Source organism: Haemaphysalis longicornis, unplaced genomic scaffold (assembly GCF_048455015.1).
Source record: "Haemaphysalis longicornis isolate Haplotype H1 unplaced genomic scaffold, Haemaphysalis longicornis Haplotype H1 scaffold_6, whole genome shotgun sequence".
In the NCBI taxonomy this organism is placed as follows: domain Eukaryota; kingdom Metazoa; phylum Arthropoda; class Arachnida; order Ixodida; family Ixodidae; genus Haemaphysalis; species Haemaphysalis longicornis.
The window spans coordinates 144,250,579-144,264,811 of NW_027526407.1; positions in this window are offsets into that span (position 1 = coordinate 144,250,579).

The following is a 14,233-nucleotide window of genomic DNA, read 5'->3' on the forward strand; positions in this document are numbered from 1 at the left end:
GCAGCAATTTTTGTATAGTTGATTGATCTAATCTTCAATTGAATCTTGAACTGATTGAAAATAGCTGGTTAATTGGAGGAAGGGGATTTCTAATCAAGGACCGTATTGAATGAGGGGATTCTTGTTGAGAGGTCTGAAAGTTTCAAACATGTAGCGCGAAAACGAGAGACACAGACAAGTAGACACACACGGCGTCGTGTGTGTCTACTTGTCTGTGTCTCGTTTTCTGCGCTACATGTTTGAAAGTTGTGTACCAACAAGCCCAAATTTCTACGCCACTAAGGTCTGAAAGTCTTCACCGGGGTCGGCCTCATCTAGACAACTCACGCGAGACCACTCTTGCCGGCAAGAGCGGCAATTATTTGTAATAAAGAACCGCCTAATTCAGTGTATGCTTCACGTTGTAGGCGGTTGGGATTACTGTTTGTTATTATTTCTGGGTATGTTTGGCAAAGTGTGGGCACGACCACACTTGGTGGTTGAGGTCTGACTTGGCGCCAGTGTTACAGTTGGGGCATCGTGGGTGTGTTTAGGGGGCATTTTGCCCATTTGTGTGTAATGTGAGGAGTGAAAGCTGAATCTGTGCATGACTTGTTAATAAAGATTTCGTCGGATCTGTTCCAGGAGACAACGTTGGCAAGGTACCCAGGGTTCCTGTTGCCGGTTGGCAACATTGTCTTTCGCTCTTCTCTAGCTGGAGAAGTAAGAGGGCGGGCTGGAGGAGTGGGTGAGGCTAAAAGGCGTAAACACAATATTACAAGATACCTCAGTTTCGAGTGAAACCGTATTCCGTACTTTCGTTCCATAGTATTGTACAGGAATTTGGCCATGGTTTCTAGTGACTGGTAAGTTGAAGTGGCCGTGGTTTTGCGAAGCATGTATTCCTAGTAAGAATTGTAAATAGGTCTACCGAAATATGATATTTATTGTAGCTCACCTTTTTCATTGTGGCTGAAGCTTTCATTTCAGCTGCGAGCGCTGAGGGAAGGATCTGAAGGTCCCGAAATAATGGGGCACTTGGAGCGCACCATCGTAAGAAAGTTATGTTGCCTAAAGCACGCTTTTCTAATCAATCTAGATGTTCCAGGTGTGTTCTGAACGTAAATGACCATAATCTACAGCAGTAAGCGAGTTGATAATTAAACAGGACAAAATAAATTCGGTTGAATACGGGATCACTAAAATAGCTCTGGTTCTCGGTAATACGAATTATATCGAGGCTAGTTGCGAATAAAAACTTTAGATGGGGGCTTTCCTTTTTAATGGCGTATCTAGTGTGAAGGCAAGATAATTAATGTAATCAACTTGTTCTACTCCGCAGTTTTCCAAGACTATTTCAGTGAATGTATCAGTAACAGACCTAGCTTTCGATTGAAAACCCATATATGTTGCTTTGGTTTCGTTTATGGTTAGTTTATTACCCGTGGTGTAATATCAAATGCGCCCTAATTCGGTACTAGCCAGAGCTTCTAAAAAATATGTAGCATCGTCAGCGTAAGATATATCTTTGCAGCATGTTAGAACGCAGAGGAAATCATTTCCGTTAAGAGAAAACAGAATAGGCCCCAGCACTGACCCTTGCGGAATTGTATTTTCAAGGGCCAAGTACTTGTACATGTGAAGAGAAAGATGTTTTCAACAAGATAATTGACTCAAAAATAGATCATATGCCAAATACGCGAACCCATAGATTCTCAATTTTCGCAATAATATAGCGTGTTACACAGTACCAAATGCCTTCTTACGAAAAAATTCTGGTTTAAAAAATTTTGTAATTTAATAGAAATTAGTTTTCTGAAGAAAGTGTTTAGGACACTAAGTACCGAGACTGGGCGATAGCTTTGAGGGTCATTGATGTTTCCGACTTTAAATACGGGAACTACCTTCACAATCATCATCATCGTCGTCTGACGTACTCAGGTCCACCGCAGGACGAAGGCCTCTCCTATTGACCTCCAACCGCTCCTGTTCTGCGCTGCTCGAGTCCACAGTTTACCCCCAAATTTTTTTATTTCATTCCTCCATGGGGTTAATGGACTTTCCCTCCTTGTAGACCAATCATTGGTATCCAGTCCGTTAGCCTAATTGTCCAGCGGTTGTTGATTCGTCTCGCTACATGGCCAGCTCAAGCCCATTTCTTTTTTCGTTATTTGAACTATTCTACGCCTCGAGCTTCGCGATCGCTGCGCCACCTGCAGCCGCTTCTCCGCAGCGCTTACGGGATGTCCGCTGCGCAGCTGATAGCGGCTCATGCAGTGTTTTGGTTCTCTTTCGCTTCTTTTAAAGACGATAGTCTTTCTTGGGCTACTTAAACCCAGAAATTTTGGTCTGTCTGTATGTCTGTCTGTCCGTCTGTCTGTCTGTGACTCGATTCAGCCACCCGGCCAAAGTAAAACCGTGCCTGCGCAATAGTCTTATATAGTCACAACTAACTGTGCCCGTCTAAGTCCAGTGTAATGTTCATACTTGTCAATATTGTTGAAGAACAACAAAACATTACGCATATACAAGACAACAAATGAATACAGAAGTGATATTTGCAGCGTTCCTTTATAAAAAATCGTACATGTTTGATTTTGGCGAGATTAAATACTTAATCAACTGAAGAAAAAAAAATCACACCGCCGTCGCCTGCTGTCGCCAGCGCCATATAGCTTCTGGCGGCATTTGAAGAAATCAAGTGGCAAGAGTTACGAAAGGTTCCACTAGGTAGGCTCCACGTTCTGCTTGCAACGCACGTGGAGTAGGGAAACGCGGATCTATAAACGCGGAAGTAGGGCGCCTCGATTAACGCGCGTCTTCGCCGTACGGCAGCGTTCGCATCGAGACACCCAGTTTGGAGCAGTGAAACGCGGGAAATTTAAAATGATTTAAGCAAACCTTTGGCGTCTGTACCTTGGGAGGAGCGCGACGCAAGAGGAACAACATGAGAGGTGAGCGGGAAAGCGAAGGGAGGCATTTACTTCGCAAAAGCCAATAAAGACTATCGTCTTTTGACGGCATTTGCAACGAAAGGAGCAGATACGCGGCCAATTTTTTTCCCTTTCCGCGACCTAAACATCTTGTTATGGTGATGTCTGTAAGCAAATAGTACGTTTAGGGCACTTCAAAAAACAGCTGCGTCCTGATTAGAGTGCTCGAACGCCAACAAGAGCTAACCGGCGACGCGGTACTGCGCGCTTCTTCACCGCTCTTGCCGCCATCGGCGACGGCAGCGGCATATCATCACTGTCACCTCCGAATATCTCAGGCGCAAGTGAATTCTATTGACGCCTTGTTTAGACCTGATATTGGCACAGGGAGAGGTTGGTTTCGTTTTGCAGCGCGGACAATGACTTCGGCTTTGTTTTGAATGTATACGTCGTAGAAAACTATCATTCGGGGAGGTGATTACCTAATACCTGACAATAACTTGTGCCTTTTATAGAAATAAAAGCCACGCGAACATGTTAAGCATATTCCAAGTCTGTGGGTCGTTAAATATGTGGCCACTCCCGCCTGATAGCATATGGACCAAAGAGAGTTAATGAAACCACGGAAAAATAAATTATCTGCCAAGTCCGGAAGCAATGTAATAGCACGTGAGGGAATGAAAAAACCCAGTGCGGCTTCGGAAATCCTAGAGACATTCGTCTTACCTTAATAAGCAAGGTTGAACTTACTAGAACAACTAGATGCAAAATTCACTGATATTTTCCAAGACAGGGGGGGGGGGGGGGGGGGAGAGGAGGGGTGGTTGGCGGTTAACTATCGTTGTGTACAAAAGCGGAGCGAAATCAAGGAATTGCCGTTTTAGTAATCGCACGCAAGCTGGCGTTCACCTTTATTTTGTTTTTCGACTTTAACGAACAGCTGATCACCCGGCGGACACAGTAAAAAAGTTCACAAGCGATAAAAGGTGTCGTTAAGAGTGTGGTATCTGATAAGGTCCTCTGATTTCACTTTTGTGCTAAATTCTGCAGGCTCCCTGTGTCATATGATGATGTTTCGAAGAAGCTGTTAGTCACGGCCGCGGATATAAGCGGAGGATATATAAAACACTCTTACAGTAGCGAGGCGCCCCCTTCCGAGCACTTGGATATTTCAATACTGTTTGGGAAAGCTCACCTCGCGACAAGACGACCCCGCCGTAAATTCTTTGTGCTGACTTCTGCATGTTATTTCGCATCATCCATCGTACTTATTGCGTAGATTCTCCGTGAAATTTATGCCAATTGGCTTCTTCAGGGTAGTGATCAGTATCCGAGATATGAAGCGTAATTGGCGGGCTGTCAGGTATGAGCGCTCCGCTACATTATGAAAGTACACGAAAGCGATTTACCTCGCAGTGTATAGCCGTAGCATATGAGCATCTGAACGAAATCTGCTACGGAGGTACTGTTAGTATATTTCAGGGCAGTGGACTTAAAATCAGCTCCATGCATATATGCCGGTTTCATGACGCCGGCTTGTGACACACACCTGGCGCTTATGCGGACCGAATGTACCACAGTAAGGTAGCGTCAGAAGCATTTACGCTCTTGTAAACACACCACATTTGCGAACAGATTGACTGCTCCACATAAATATGTATTTCCAACGCATACAAACGGAAAATACCAGTCGCGAACGTGCCTCAAAAGCAACGGCGACTGTGGTGAGCGGGCCGGTGACTCCCGCGACTACTTTCGAAAGGGGCCGCTAGGGAGATTTTACTGGCGCCCCTACAGGCAGTGCTCGAGGCGTACATCTTCTACTGTGGTTTGTTTTCTGATACGAGTAGCTCGTTTCCTGTTCCTAAGTTGGATTCCTAACATTATTTGTTCCATGAATTATTTGTTCCATGAAGTAAGGCGCCAAGTTTCAGCTCCGGATGTCATCACCGGCAGTATGCACTGGTTGTACATTTTTATTTTGAGTGGCAGAGGCAGCTTACTTTTCATTATTTGGAAGTGTTTGCTGAGTGCTCCCGAACCGATGCCTATTCCTCGCAGTATTTCTCTCTCGTGCGTGGGGTCAGCACTAACCATCTGTCAAAGGTAGTTATATTCTTGTACTTCTTCTACCGCTTCGTTTTAAAATCCGAAGAGGGCGCTTACGGCATGCGTATTCCTCATTACTTTAGATTTTTTTCGTATTTATTTTTACTTCATGGCCGCGCTTTCTGATTATACTTTCTCAAGTTTCTCAACCTCAAATGGGTCAAGTATTTCCCGTTTATCCTTAATCTTGTGTTTTCCCAGTCAATCTTTCTAAATGCGCCCTCCAGATATGCTTTGAATAGTTTTGGCGATATGGTAGCTCCCTGTCTTACTTCTTTCGGATCGAAAATTTAGGGCTTTGCCTGTGGAGTGTTATCCTGCCCGAGAATTCCTTTTATCTGTCTTCTAGAAGTCTTATGTGGGTTTCCCCTATTCCCCGGTATTTTAGTGTTTCTAGAACGAACGACTGCGGTGAGTACGGAATCATGCGCTTTCCTTCCATGACTGACAAACCTAACATTAAACAACCTTAGCAAGTTTTAAAATGCTTGTGTAAACCCTCACCTGCAACATATCGCTAAAATTTATTACTAACACTCGAGCAAAGACGTCCATGCTATCTTTCAATCTTGTAACAGTTACCCCGTCCTGTCCGCTAGCTTAATGGTTTACGAATCGGGTAACTACGAAAATAAATCCGTCATATGCATAGGTCGGCGTACTCACTCGTGAGTACACTCATTTGTACTCATTTGTACTCAAACTCACGAGTGAGTACGATGATGATTGAGTACACACCCAGCAAAAAAAGGTGAGTATGATGACGAGTGAGTACAGGGGTAAGTCCACTACTCGTGAGTACAGTACTCATGAGTACACTACTCGTGATTATGAGTACTCATGAGTACAGTATTCATGAGTATGAGTACTCATGAGTTTGAGTACTAATGAGTATGAGTACTCGTGAGCACACAGTACTCGTGAGTACACAGTACTCGTGAGTACACAGTACTCGTGAGTGCACAGTACTCGTGAGTGCACAGTACTCGTGAGTGCACAGTACTCATGAGTACACAGTACTCATGAGTACAGTACTCATGAGTACAATACTCACGAATACTGGTTTTGCGAGTGCATGCACTCGTGAGTACAGTAGTGCAAACAAGTTTTACCACGAGCTCAAGTCCACACGCGCCTGTACGAGTCGCAAGCATTTAGCGGTGCCGCTGTGCAGCTTAACAGTCAATGATGGCAAAATTAGACAATGAAAACTGCACCTCCCCCCTTTCCCGGCCCCTGTGTGGTGCTGTAAGCATTTCTCGGCGGTCGCTCGCAAAGGGGTCACGGTGAAGAGGGAAAAACGAGGGGGTGAGGGCCCGGCGGGAAACGCGGCCGCAGTTGCTCTTCTCCTAGGGCACTTGTTGACTGCCGCAGTTATTCTTGTTGACGCGGCCTGTGAACGCGTGGCGGCTTCATTACGCTTGCTCCCTTCCAGTTTTTTTAGTGGAGAGGCGGTGGAGGCTGCTAACAATGCACGCACTAGGCGTACTGAAGTCCCTCTTTTTCGGTCTTCAGAAGTTTCCGTAGACGCATGTCACGCTGTGTAGTCGTTTCGTGAGCCGAACCGCTCATTTCAACAGTCGCCGTTAATTTACGTAACTCGCGTCAAACCGACTGCGTGGTTTGTAACGTTTGTCTCACCGAAATTGTCCGCACCATTCCGCTGTGCGTATTCAAGCGAGAATTTGGCTGATGTACGTGCGCGCCCATATGGTTTTATTAGGTTCCCTTTTTGAAACATTTTGCTCAGGTTCGCTAGTAATATGGTCTCGTGTAGTGTCATTTACAAATGAGCATATAGCCCGACCGTACAGGCGCGGCGGTGGAATTTGCCCCAGCTATGGAAATAAAATATCCGAGTACACCTAAACACGTTTGTGAGTTGTGAATCGGACATCATAATATCCAGTTGAACGCGTGCGACGCCTTGTTTAGCCTCGCATATTTTGTTTAGCCTCGCATAATTAGTTAAACATTTTATTTTTTTCTGTTTAGCCTTTCATTCGAGCCACGACCTAGCTAAGATGTTGCAGTCGACAGGATCAGGATTTGAGGCTATGAGAGGACAAACGGACGAAGAGACGAACAACGTGGACGAACCGCACCACGACTACAAGAGTGCGGCACGCAGACGTGAGGCACCGACGGACTCCATGTCAGCGGTGGTCGACACACTGCTGTCTTCAACGGAACGCTACGTCCTATTCTCTGCGAACAAACAGCAGTTCGTGCGCGTACTACGATTACGAAGGCTACCCTGCTCTGGCCGTAAGGACGACATCGTCTTGCGTCTTCTAGAGGACAACGGAGAACGTCGCCATCTCTCCAAACGAACGAATGTGCCAACGCTACTTCAGGCTGCCTCCGACACCAAACGGCAGAGGACCCTGCAAGTGGCGCTGTTTGAGAGCAGGAGGCTGCATGAGGAGGAGGAGGAGGAGGAGGAAAAACTTTCTTAATGTACAAGACAGAGTTAAAGAGAGGGAGAGGCGGTTAGGCCTTTCTTGCGTGTGTGGTATTCCTCAGTCTGGGATCCCATTGGTCGAGGCCGCCTTCCGTGCCCGCTGGACGAGAGCCCGCTGAGATTCTAGGTCCGAGCAGCTGGACAGGGCCGCCCGCCTCCTAGCCTCCCTCGTTGGCTTCACTTTGACTTTTAACCCTGAATTATACTGCCAGGCCCATACCATATGATACGTGTCTGCCCACTGACCGCTGAAGTTACACGAACCCGAGAAGGACGGGTTGATGTGTTTGAGCATTGCGGGGCTGTAGAATGAGCCCGTCTGCAGCCGGTGAAGATGGCGCTCCTCAGTTCTATCTAGGCCCTTGGCGGGCACCGGTAACGCCCGCCTACCGTGGCGTAGGTATATTGTGACCTCAGAGAATGTGGTTAGCTGGTAAGGTACGAGTGTACGGTCAGGGCCTGGGAAGTCAGAGGAACTCCGGGGGAGAGATGCTCGGGCGGCTGTGCGCGCAGCCTCGTCCCCCTCTACTCCCTGGTGGCCAGGTACCCATACAAGTTGTTTTATAGTGTCGGATATTTCTGGATTGGCATTTGTGAGAATTTTTCTCTAGCTAGGAGTGCTATCCGACCCCTCATGAAATTTCGGCAAGCTTGTTGCGACTCAGACATTGTGTGCGTTGCGTCAGAGTGAGTGGCGGCCAAAGCTATAGCCGTGTCTTCAGAAAACTCAAATTTACTCGTTTTCACCGATAGTTCATCCACCTGTATTCCGTCATGCAGGACCGCAACCGTACAGATGCCCTCCGGTGTGGGCCCCGCGCTGCGTCTACATAATACACGCCTTTACGGGTGCCATATTGTTTTGTTATGGATGTTGCCCGGGCTTGCCTTCTTCCCGAGTTTCAGGCAGGATGCATATTACGGGGTAGAGGTTTAACGATTAGTTTGCGGCGCCAAGGGGGAGGGATGTCCGCTCTGTCTTCAGTGGTAGGGGGTAGAGCGATGCGGAGATCTTCAAGGACCTGCCTGTCAGTAGTTGTCATTGACAGTCGCATGATTGGACTCTATGAGCCTCTATGAGCTCAGTGATCGTATTGTGCATCCCGAGCTGTGTTAAACGTTCGGTGGACGTTTTATAAAACGTCCACCGAACGTTTAACACAGAAGGGAGTAATAACAAATGCAATAACGCCATTGCCCTTAACAAAATTAAATCCACGTGTGAACAGATCAGCCGCATGATCGATTGAGTATCAGGCAAACACGGGGGCCTCCAGGATAGCGAGACGCTCCGCCTAGTGCAGGCCTTCGTCATCAGCCGCATAACATATGCAGTGCCCTATCTCAAGGTACGACAAAACGATCTTAAGAAACTTGACAATATGATCAGGTCAGTTGTTAAGAGTGCGTGATGAACGAGAAAGTTTTCAGTGACAACTGGCGAGAGCCGGCCGCACGTTTCCCACTGTGCCTGGACTGCACGAGATCTGGACACAGGCAGAATGCACGACGGCACGCACATGAACGATACGACGCATGCAAAATTGTGATTGCGTGCTCACCGGACCTCTCCCAGGTAATCGCCACGATTACGGAAACGCATCGAAGGTCAGTGCATTTCTGGCGAGATAACGAACACACGCTGCTCTGCTACATCGCCCACGAGCTACATCGCCCACGCGCAGGTCATTCCAGCAACGAGCAACGAGACGCGCAACGTACGCAGCGTGCACTAGCCAGAAGGCACCACGTTCCTGGCACCCGCTATTACGGTACAGACGTGCATGAACGGAACGCTGAGAGCACGGAACGCAACGGAGCCAATACGTACATTTCTCGCTCGTGCTGTCCCAGCGCCGGTCCACGCAACCAACGACATCACATCCGGATTGGTGGATATGGCCAGGACAAGCGAACAAGACCCACGGCGGCCGAAATGCACCATACGTGGCGAACAACCGCACACCAATTATGGGGGAGTTTCCTAGATAAAACGAGACGCACAGCGCACGAAACGCACCAGAGGCGACGAACGACATCCAATTTGAACCAGTGGAGCTGACCACGGCGAACGAAATGCACAGCGCACGGAACGCCACCAAGCCAGCACACACGGAGGAAACTACTATTCGCGACATCCTCCGCTCCCACACTGCTGCTATCCGGACTTGGCCAGCGAATGTTACAACCGCAGAAATCACCTGGCCAAAAGCAACAATAGACCCAGCGCACGCGGTTCAACCCCACCGGAACGTACGAGCTCTCCCCACCCGCTGCTCCAGCCCGATATCCAGCGGACGAACGACATAACACTCATGCAGATAGGTCCGTCAACGAGCAACGACACGGCCAGCGCATGCGGCATGTCCGAGCTAGAGCGAACAAGATCCCCGGCACCCACGCTCCGACAGAGGCTCACACGACAAACACCGTTTTGTACAAGAGGACGCAACCGCGAGCAAGCGGACTCGGGACGAATGGAGCCGGCTTGTATGGGAGAGATAGTGCTTATAGCATTCTCGAAACAACGGGCAAAAGACGAGGGCTTGAGCGACGACACGGACACGGCAAGAACGGAAACAAATGAACCCGATCCAGACGAAGGCATCGAATGCCCTAACGATGAAGTCACGCTTGCGACGCCAAGGAATGTGGGACCGAACGGACGGCATGAACCACGCCTGCTTCCCCACCACAACGGTTTCACTTCCGAAACAACCACTGTGACTGCGAGCACGGAGCCGCAACGACCTTGACCGATCAGCTATGCCACCCTACGAAAACGCCACGCTGCCGCACACTAAACGAAAAGCCAAACGGCTCCCGCACCATACGCAACGCACACGACAATTCAAGCAACGTCCTCAACGCGCCGAACTATGCCATCCCTACACAACGCAGCTCGCAACCGGACAAACCGGACGTCTAAGCCCCCACATGCATCAAGCACGCGACGAGCTACACGAACACAATCGCCGACGGAAGCGGCGCGGCTAACGCAACGCCGTTGTCAAGTTCAGGTCTGACGAAGGCAATCCCACGGCACACACACAATAAAATCAAGCAGATTTGAAATTCACCGAAACTCAACGAGACCAACACCCTCTTAACAAAGTTTCTAGTATCTGGAACAATAAAAGACAAACGCCAGCATCGAGCATCTGTGAATAAGCGGACAGTGATCTGGATACGAACGGACCTCAATCTACGCGAACGTTTCATTGTGCCTGCGGGCAGGCACAATTCAGATTTTGAGCAAGATTACGAGAGTATCAGCGCGCCCGGAAACGAAAACGGACGACAAAAGCTTCCACCCGAAGACACGCACAAAACTTCAGTTTACGGCCACGGCCGCACCGACAAGTCCCGAGCTCCCCTGAGACCGACCCGGCCTAGACTTCGTTGTTTTATTCCTGAAACAAGATGAGTCCCCAGACGCAACGCGAGTGCTTACGTTCAGTTTCGCTATCTCACATGTACGTGCCTTCGCGCAGTAAGTCGCCCTACGGCAGTGCACCGCATCAGACGTTTTCTTCCTCTGTCCTGATATATATGTAACCTGTGTTTTTCTAATCAATTAAACATTTTATTTTTTCAATTTATTCTTCCATTCGAGATACGACCTAGCAACAGTGCAGATAAGTTGATTATTCGTGAGTAATACAAATTGAGTACTCATGAGTGCAGAATGAGTAGTACTCATGAGTGCAGAATGAGTAGTACTCGTGAGTGTAGAATGAGTAGTACTCATGAGTACAGAAGATTGAGTACTCATGAGTACAGATCGAGTACTAATGAGTACACAGTGAGTACTCATGAGCACAGATTCAGTACTCATGAGTACAGATTGAGTACGAATACTCGTGAGGACAAATGAGTTTGAGTACAAGTGAGTACGATTACAAATGAGTATTTGATGAGTGAGTACGAGTGATTTTCTGAACAGACGAGCTTTTTGAGTCTGAGTTTGATTGAGTACAGCGTGAATGAAAAAAATTGTGATTGAGTTTGAGTGAGTTCTTTCTGTTTTGCCGACCTATGGTCATATGTAATGTCGAGCAGCGAAACGTGTCCTCAAATTGTGGTAAATTGATTCCACATTTTTAGGGGGTATTTGGTGAACTAACTCTAAACCAGTGTGACAAAAAACGTGTTAAAATATTCTGCTTCGTGAATGTTAGCCTCAAATATAAAACGTGTTTATATCGGGTTTTTTTTTCTTTGAAGTGTTCTGTAGTTAGCGCGATCCCTGCTAGTTGCACGGTTTATGTTTACGGGTGGCAATTCTTACCCAGAAGAACAAATACTGGTGAAACACAATCACAAACATGTTCCTCATTACTCATGATGTGGTCGATACACGTGGAGGAAGGGCCAGTAGTTTTGGCACGTTCAGAAATCAGGTTGTGTAATTGCGTGACTGTATTCAAAGGACGTAATCTATATTTTGATTATCAACGGTGTCCAAATTAAAGTCTCCGGTTATTATAGCGGTGCCTTGGGACAGCGGCTTATATTGCTTAAACTGGTGTCCCTTAAATCCAGGAACTGCTGCATAGTGGAATTTTGTAGCCCATACAGTGCGCCAAAAATTATTCCATTGGGCAGTCTGATTACGACGCATTCAGTGCTTCATCGTTTATCTGCACGCCATTCAAAACATTGTACTGCAATGACGACTTAATGTAAAGGGCAACACCCCTTGCTGAGCACGAGGTGCCGGTTTGATTCCCGGCCGCGGCGGCCGCTTTTCTGATGGAGACGACAAAAAAAAAAAAAACCGCCCGTGTGTGCGAGATTTCGGCGCACGTTAAAGATCCCCAGGCGGTCAAAATTAAACTGGAGCCCTCCACTACGGCGCGTCTTATCGCCTGCGTAGCGTCGGCGCGTTGAACCCTACAATAACACCCCTTCCTCGTGAGCGATTTCTTCTACAACTGTAAACGGCATTTTATCCGGGATAGGAGGATTTTCACATCTTTAAGCGAAGTTTCCGATAGGGCAATAACATTGAACGTGAAACTGCTTTTGGCTAGAAATCTCAAAAGCAAGTCTTCATTTTTTTAACACTACGTATGTTGATGTGAATTACAGAAAAGCGTGGATTTATTGTGCAATCTGTCGTTCACTTTATTAATGGAGAAGTAGGAAGTGCCGAGCGGCTTTACGTGATGAGCGTAAACAGCCTTTTCAAGGTCATCCTCGGGCATTATACGTAGGTATCAGGAATTTTCTGTTTTCATCATTGAAATCCTTATCCTTATATATATTTTTTATTGTTTCAGGCTACATACTTAAATTGGCTGTGTTTGCTTGAACTTTTGTTTTATCCTGTGCACCACCGCTTAAGGCCATTGGCTGTTGGTGGGCACTTATAAATTATGATGATGGTGGTGATGATGATAATGATGCTCATGAGGGGTTTTTTCTATGCAAACTTCCCGTTTTTGTCACGTTTGGCCTGGATAACTCTGCCTAGGAAAACCTAGTTACTTGGGCTCATGTGATCGTAAACCTACGTCGGCCCGTTAAACTGCAGACCTAGCCCGGATGTGGTGAGCCTTTGCTTTTTGGCTTTCGGCATAAACAGGTCACAGCTGTCCCCCGAAACAACAATGTTCCGTTTGTTCTTGTCTTTTGTAGGGACGCGGTGGATGGCATCAATGTCGTCAACGCTCAGTTCGGCTTTTAAATAGCCAGCTAGTGTCAGCACGATTTGCGGCAGCAACTCCTCTGATGTGCGAGGCACACCTTTGTTTTCGAACTTGTTCCCGCGGCTCTACTGCTTCAATTGTATTATCTCTTCCTGCATCTCGCTAGTTTCTACTCTCAGGTGCTTTGCACCCGTACTGTCTTCTAGCTGTTTTTCTCAAGCGCAGAAAAGTCACAAGAAAGATTTTGGACGTCATTCTTAAATTCCTCATTTCACACTCATATGCGTCATGAATTACATCACATTCAGCATTTCAGTGTGAGAAACCTTGTAGTCCTGGACTGGATGTCTGCCCTTATTCTACTAGTGACCTGCTCGAGGTGACACGCCAAATTCACCAAGGTTTTAGCAAGTTTTTTTACAGACGCAGGTGGCTTTTCTTCCATCGACTGGCTGAGCGCTGCGAAAGGATCTGCATTACCGGCTGTGATGACTGAGACTGTCGACAAATCCTAAGCAAGAACACTTGGCACTAAAACACAAGGTACGGGGCACATTTGCTGGGCGATATAGCAGCCCATATAGGCCACTTTGCGTGCAATCCAATTACAGCTGTACGCATGTGCCTGGAATTACAAAGAAGATTATGTTTTCTCACTGAGAATTTTTTTGATATTAAAACTACGGTACGGTTATTTCTGAGATAAGGCAGATACATCAGAGATACAGGTAGCCGAGCTTACAGAAAGCCACAACTGCGCATCAGCAGTTATGTATATTGTTTTTTTCCCACGCAGAAAACGGCAGTTGAACTAGCTGCCGTATTCTGTCGGCCTATCTTGAACTGTTTCGTACTTAAAGCACTACATACATGCAGTCCTACGTAGAAATGAATTCTAGAAGTCTGCTGCTGATAGTCTCGAACATGCTTGTCCAACTGCCTGCTGAGAAATATGTACGCTTTTTGTGCATACCACACTGGCCGTTAGGTCTGGTGCATATTTTGACTGTGTAGCATTTTCGTAATATTTCTCGCTTTTGCCTATACAGTTCTCCCTTGTTATAACGAAATCGCTTTACTCGGAATATCGCCTT